We start from the raw sequence: 6,964 nt of genomic DNA on the forward strand, positions 1-6,964 counted from the left end.
ATTGAACACCTTTGGGATAATTTGGAATGGTGAGACAGGTCTTTTCCACCATCAGTACCTGACCTCACAAATGAGGGCAAATCCCCACGATCAGTACCTGAACTCTTCAATGGGGCAAATCCCGACCATCAGTACCTGGCCTCACCAATAGGGGGTAAATCCCCACAAAAACCCCCCAAAATCTTGTGGAAAGATGAGATGAGTTGAGATGAGTAGAGGAATTTTATAGGCCATGAGGGGTGGCTCCTTATTAATGCTATAGTTATGGAATGGGATGTCTGTCCAATGTCTGTCCAAGCTCCTTAGGTGTGGTGGTAACATGTTTATAAAATGACATGAAATATGAACACAATATTAAGATTTCCTGTAAACCTGAAACAGAGAAAAGTCTGCAATGTGCACAATACAGGAAACCGCAGCCACTATCTGCATTCATCATGGATCTGACAGTGGTATTATATTTTTATTGTCACCACATGATGATCAGATTGAAATGTCTGTGTTTTCTGTACTTCTGATGTAAAATCAACATTTTGGATTTCCGATAATTCTGGTGACAATGACTTCCAGGTACTAAAAGATAGGGTGAACCTACCTAATGGAAGCAGAGACAGCTGTAAAAACTTGTCAGGGGTTCCAACTCCTTACCACTCAGTCCATAACAATATAATTATTACAATACAAATATCTAATGTAGATACTGTTCACTTTTACCTGGAGTTCATCCTTGTGGTCAGTGATCTGTGTATGGAGGGAGTGTGCTGCCCCCTGCAGGTCACTGACCAGAACTGCTCTTTACAAACATTTACATCTTAACCACTTTGCTCTAATGGTTTTAGGGCTCATTCCTACCCATGGAACATAATATGTAGCTGTGAATGGGCCCTTAAAAATACACTAAACTGGTGCCCATAAGAGTGCACCAACTAAAAAATGACTGATCTCCTTGCAAAACATGGGTACATTTATCAGACACGTTCAGCCAGATAAGCCCCAGGGTGTTATTCTTCAGTGGTGGGGCATTTCATTATCACTTAGGCAGATAGTGATGTGAATAGGTCTGTAATAAACACACTGAACATGTCGGTGCTGTAAAACACATAAATTCTACTCATTCAATCCTAATCATTGGGATTTGATAGAGCTGATTCCCAGTTTCAGATGCGCTGGATCCTAACAGAATTTGATGATCCAATCAGGGGATAGAACAGTCAGAGCACTAATATCACCTTACTAATGCAGCCAACACATCTATAGACATTAATGGGATGCAAAGCTGCAACATATGACATCCACAGCAATGTCATGTAGTCATTTCATGTAAGAGACAATTGCTCTACCTCTCAACTTTAGAATTTCTGAACATAGACACTTTGGGGTTGAGCAGAAATGCATCTCAACAGCAAATTTGTAAGTAGCTACACTGCACTAAGTATAAGGCCTGACCTACAGGGTCCTACATATTTAAAAAAGTCAATGCTTACAAATATTATACACTGTACCCTTTCTGCAGCCCTTGTACCCATAAAATACCCCATAATCTGTCCTTGCCTTACTTTCTCCTGAACACTACCTGCAGGCCTCCTCCACCTGTAATAATGATGATGTGGCAGATAGATGGCAGTATTGGTGACAGGCACATGGTCAGCCTGTATAACACAAATTGCAATGAGTACAGGTAGTTGAAGCAGGTGTATGGTGTGTACCTGCACAGAAGAAATGATGATGGTGGATGGGCTGTCCTCTTTTCACCCCATTGTACTTCCAACACGTGTTCAACTACAGTTCACTCGACCATGACTTACAGGTATTGGGTGTTGAAATGAGCATTAGAACACCCAACATGGGGTTTTGGGGTGGGTCAGTGGGATCCCAGGATTAAGTTCAAATCCCTGTCAGTCAAATTAAATGTCAAATCCCTGACAGTCCTGCAGGATTTAAGACTTTTGTGAGGAATGCAATTTCCTGTCTGGTTTCTGGGAGACTACAGGACAGATAATGAAGGTAAAATCCTAATGATACAAAGAGTTACAGTGGTTTCAATTCTTCCTTAACACTTTATAATATGGTGGTGAAATATAGGTGTTGCCTTTCCATTTCAATCGTGCTTCATATCAATTTCAGCCACCAGGTGGCAGCATCCGAACAGAGATTGCACTGCTGAAGGCCCTGCACTGAGTGATTATGTAATAGATGTTAATGTAAAATATTCTACCATAATTCTCTGATTTAGGGGGATACAGAGATGGTAGGTAAGAGGGAATAAATTGTAATCTTTAAAATTTATAAATATATATATATATATACATCATAGTTATTTTCACTGTTGGAAAAAGAAACCAGGATGGCACGGTGTTATGTAGCCCTAGCAGAGCTGCTGGATGTTTTGTGGTTCTGGTGGCACCTTATAATATTAAAAAATAATATTTGGTGGAAACAGATACCTGTCTATAACCTTCCCAGAGCTGATAAAACCTCTCTTCCCCATGATCATTTCTTAGCTAAATGTATTGACAATCTCCACACCCTCTATCATAATAGCCCTTTTTAGGGTGAAAAATGTCATTGCGGGTGAATCTTCGGGAGAGGCCTCTGTCTGTCCATATTGGGAGCAATAAATGTTCTGTTTTGGGTGACATCATTAGTGTGCTGCACAGCATCCATTTTTATTACTCTATTACATGTCTGCCAGAAATGAAGGTGCATACACCCCCACACCATTTAATGATGGGACAGACACAACACCATGTAGCATATGAAGGAGGTTACATGTGATAAGTGCTTCCCCACCCCTCCACAAGAACTGGGAAAGGTCTCTGTGTCACATACAATCTGAATTGCAGCCTTGGTGTCTGTAGTCCATCTGCACTGTAGTCCTGCAAGGGGGCAGCGCACTGAGTGATGCTCCTTGGATATACTGGAGTCATGTGACCTCTGTACTGAACACTGTGAGATGGAAGATTACCCCACGCCGGAATCTTTACCAACCAATAAAACCAGAACAAAGCCGAATCCTTCTGTTTATGAGGATGACATTCTACCTACAGATATCAATAAAAAAACTTCTCACAGCCTGGGCCTGGCCATGACTCAGGGGCCCCTTCCTGTATTTATTTGCCCCATGTGTGGCCTGTCACAGCTGATCTGTCTGAACAAGGCAATAAAAGACCCCAACACCTTCAGCTGGCACTGACATTAAAGCAGATCTGCTTCCACAGAACTTCCTCTGAGGTTTCAATCAGAAAGCCAAAGCCTAAAAGCAGGCAGTCATAGCTGTGCCGTCCCAGTTATCAAGTAGTTGCAGTGTGGCTGAGAGTGTATTGAATGGCAGCAGATGACCCATAATCCTTTGCAAGAAGAGTCAAGTAAACTACAACCATTTTTTGGAGTGTTTCAGCAAATACTCCAAAATCCTTGGGAGTAGCTGTGTAGCTTCTTCTGACCGCTCCCTGGTGCATAGTGGTACAAACTGAGTGCTGGGAGCTGTCTGATGCTATGAACAGCCTGAAAGTTCTGTTATCCTTCTACAAACAACCCCAAACTGTTACAACTCAATAATAGGAACAGCAGAGGTTTCTGGGAGAGGGACAGAGATGACAGTGTTAGTCATCATCATCCTCTGCGTCCTGGAAGATTCTGCTCTGTTTGTGATTTCAGGGAAAAGCAGCGACACTTCAATATACAGGAGCTCAGAATCCAGCGTCAGCTCTGCTGGAAATCGCGGACTTTGTGACGGATTTGTTTGTTTTAAGGAAAAGGATCAATAACTGCATAACAGCCGTGCCTGACATCGACCCCGGGAGAAGCAACTGTGATCCCCAAGGAGAGGAGAAGGATTTGTGCGCAAATGTCGACCTCACCAGGCCAATCAAACGCATTGAAACTGATTGTTCATTTTACAGGTTTGTCACAGAACTCAGCAGAGGAAATGACAGGAAACTGCGACTCATTTCAGTACAGATCAATCATAAAGGGGGGGGGGGGGCAATGCTCAATTCACAAAGCTAACACACCAAGATAAGGATCCTTATTTGTAAAATGGTTACAGGTTCACTTAGACACAGTATTAGAGACGCTGATGAAAAAAAAAACCACAGCTACAAACAGAAGCAACACCCCTCATAAGGTAATGTAACGTGTTAATGTTTTTAAATCTTCCAAATGGGCAAAGGTATGCAATACAGGGGCAACAATCAACAATATTTTGGTGGCAAATTGGCAAGTACTGCAATGCTGGGGCAGAAAACATTGCAATCACCACCAGGCACACACAGTGTATGAAGAACTGCCCTCAGTGAAACCCTTCACTCTCTCCCTGGTCATCCTCTCACCTTGGTCATCCCTATTCCCTGGTGGCCCTCTCACCCTAGTTGCCCTCCCATCCTGGTCGCCCACTTTCCCTGGCCACCTTGTCACCTTGGTCTCCCCTATGCCCTCCTGCCCTGGGTATCCTCTAACCCTGGTCGGCCTCTCACCCTCACCTCCAGGCTATCTGTTCTGACTCTGTGCTGGTCAGGACTTAGCAGACAGCTCCTGAGTCAGGTCAGATAAAAATCAATGGTGGACCCTGGGGAGATGAAGATAATGCTGTGGATGCTAAGTGCCCTCTCCTCCTCCTCCTCCTCCTCCTCAGTCTGACTCTTATCACCTGCATGTCGGGCACTGGGCAGATTGATATAATGCAGCATTGGCATAGTGTGGCACAATGATTGTGTGTGCTTGCACAGACTCAGATAAGGTTAAGGCAGAAAGGATGCCACCATGGTTGACAAAACTTAAAGAATGAGAGGACTGGCATGCCAATGAAGCAGCGCAATTCACTCCAGCCAAAGTGCATGGGTACTGGGCAGTAAAATCAGGATGGGGTAGGTTACAGAGAGTGCACTATGCCCATCAGATGGCAACCCATCCCACAGCACTCCTGGAAACTTGCCACAGCACCCCAGGGTTAAACATAGGGAGCTATTGAACTAAGTGGTACCTCTAGGGGAGATGCTGGGAGTTGTAGTTTCCCAGGGACCCTAACCAATCTGTACAGTCAGAGTAATTTTGTTTTTTTTTCTGCTTCAACAAAGCCAAATAATTTCCCTGAACACAACCTGCAATAATAAGCAAACAAAACGTCTGAGCTATAAAGGCAAATTACCTGAGATTCCTGCGCTTGGCCTGATTTATGATGGATGCCGAGATTTACAGCTGACTGTAAGTACATCATAAAGAGCAGCCGGGTCAGATCTCTGATCAATCATTTATATCTCTCCCCCTGTGACAGCAACGTCTGTTTCCATATAACCAGCGCCACTGAAGATGGAAGAGCTGATCACAGAACTTTTCATAACAAACAGAGGCTGAGGTACGGAGGACACCAAAGAAAAGCTCCTCCATCTCACTGCTATCTGCCCAATGGCAACCCCAACATCAGACAATGAAATCTCTGAAGTCAAAGAGCAGTGTGCTCATGATGACACCGGTGGACAATGCTAGCCCATGATGGCTTATGATGGTCCATGAGGAATAATGCTGGTCTATAAGGGACAATATATCCCATGAGAAGCAATGCTGGTCCACGATGGACAATGGTGGTCCATGAGGAACGCAGCTGGGCCATAAGGGACAAAACAGGGCCATGAGGAATAATGCTGTCACATGAGGGGTAATGTTGGCCCACGAAAGACAATGCTGGACCACGAGGAACAATGCTGGCCCAAGAAGGCCAACACTGGACCATAAAGAACACAGCTGGGCCATAAGGAACAATTCTGGTCCACGAGAGACAATGCTGACCAATTATGGCATTGTTCATCAGCAACACAGAGGGGACATGAGAAATACAGCTTGGCCATAAGGAACAATGTTGGCCCATGAGAGACTATGATGACCAAGATAAACAATACTGGCCCATAAGGGACAATATGACCCATGAGGGACAAAACTGGCTCATGAGGAACAATGCTGTGACATGAAGGATAATGCTAGCTCATGAGGAACACAGCTGGGAAATGAAGGTCAAAACTGACTCATGAAGAATAATGCTGTCCCCAGATGGCCAATGCAGTCCTGTAACACAGCTGGGCCATAAGGAACAATAATGGCCCAAGAGAGACTATGCTGACCAAAACTGGCCCATTACAGCTAATGCTGGTCTCTCTTTTCCCTTCACTGAAGCTTAATATTTTGTATTGTATTTTACGCAGAATGAACTTTTTATCAGAAACTGATACATTCCATATCTATATATTTTTTTGTTTTAGGGGTTCACCATTCTGCTTTACTGACCTCCTGCTCTCCTGATTGGACAGTATAAAATATTTCATATATACCATGAGAGTGCTTCATACAAAGAGACCTCCCAGGTTCATCCGCTCCCAGCACTCACCAGATCTGAGCACCAATGAGAATGGTCAGTTGTGTGAAGGATGAGAAGTTTATCTGCTTACATCTCAAGGCATCCCCCCTCCCCACACCAGACAAACAAGGAGGGGGTCATCCAGATCATACATAAGAAAATTTCAGGTGACACCATGACAGATCTCAGCTCATTACATGTGAAGACGTAAATCCTTCTCCGGGGATGCAAAGTACCTGGCTGGTTTGCATTTTCCATTGGAATGTGGGGTCATTTGACACCCCGGCCTTTGTTTTTTGTTGCTAGCACCTAAATTTGTCCTTCCACAGCTGTTGTCACCTGCTGCTGCCATCTTCCTGTTCTTTATTGTGGATGATAGTGACGCCTCATTTGTGTGCTCGCTGTCACTCTCAGGTGGTGTCATAGGGATCAGGTTCCCCACACTGAGGTCATAGGAGTATGATGTGAGGAACCGGTATTACTGTCTGCCTGGTTTTAGGAACCCCTTAAACGTGCCTGGGTCTGTACCCCCTGCTGTGCCCATTATGAGGGGCTCCCACCATCCCTGTGATGAGTTCCTAGGCCTGAACCCCTGCTGTGCCCATTATGAGGGGCTCC

This window comes from Pyxicephalus adspersus, chromosome 8 (assembly GCF_032062135.1).
Source record: "Pyxicephalus adspersus chromosome 8, UCB_Pads_2.0, whole genome shotgun sequence".
Lineage (NCBI taxonomy): Eukaryota > Metazoa > Chordata > Amphibia > Anura > Pyxicephalidae > Pyxicephalus > Pyxicephalus adspersus.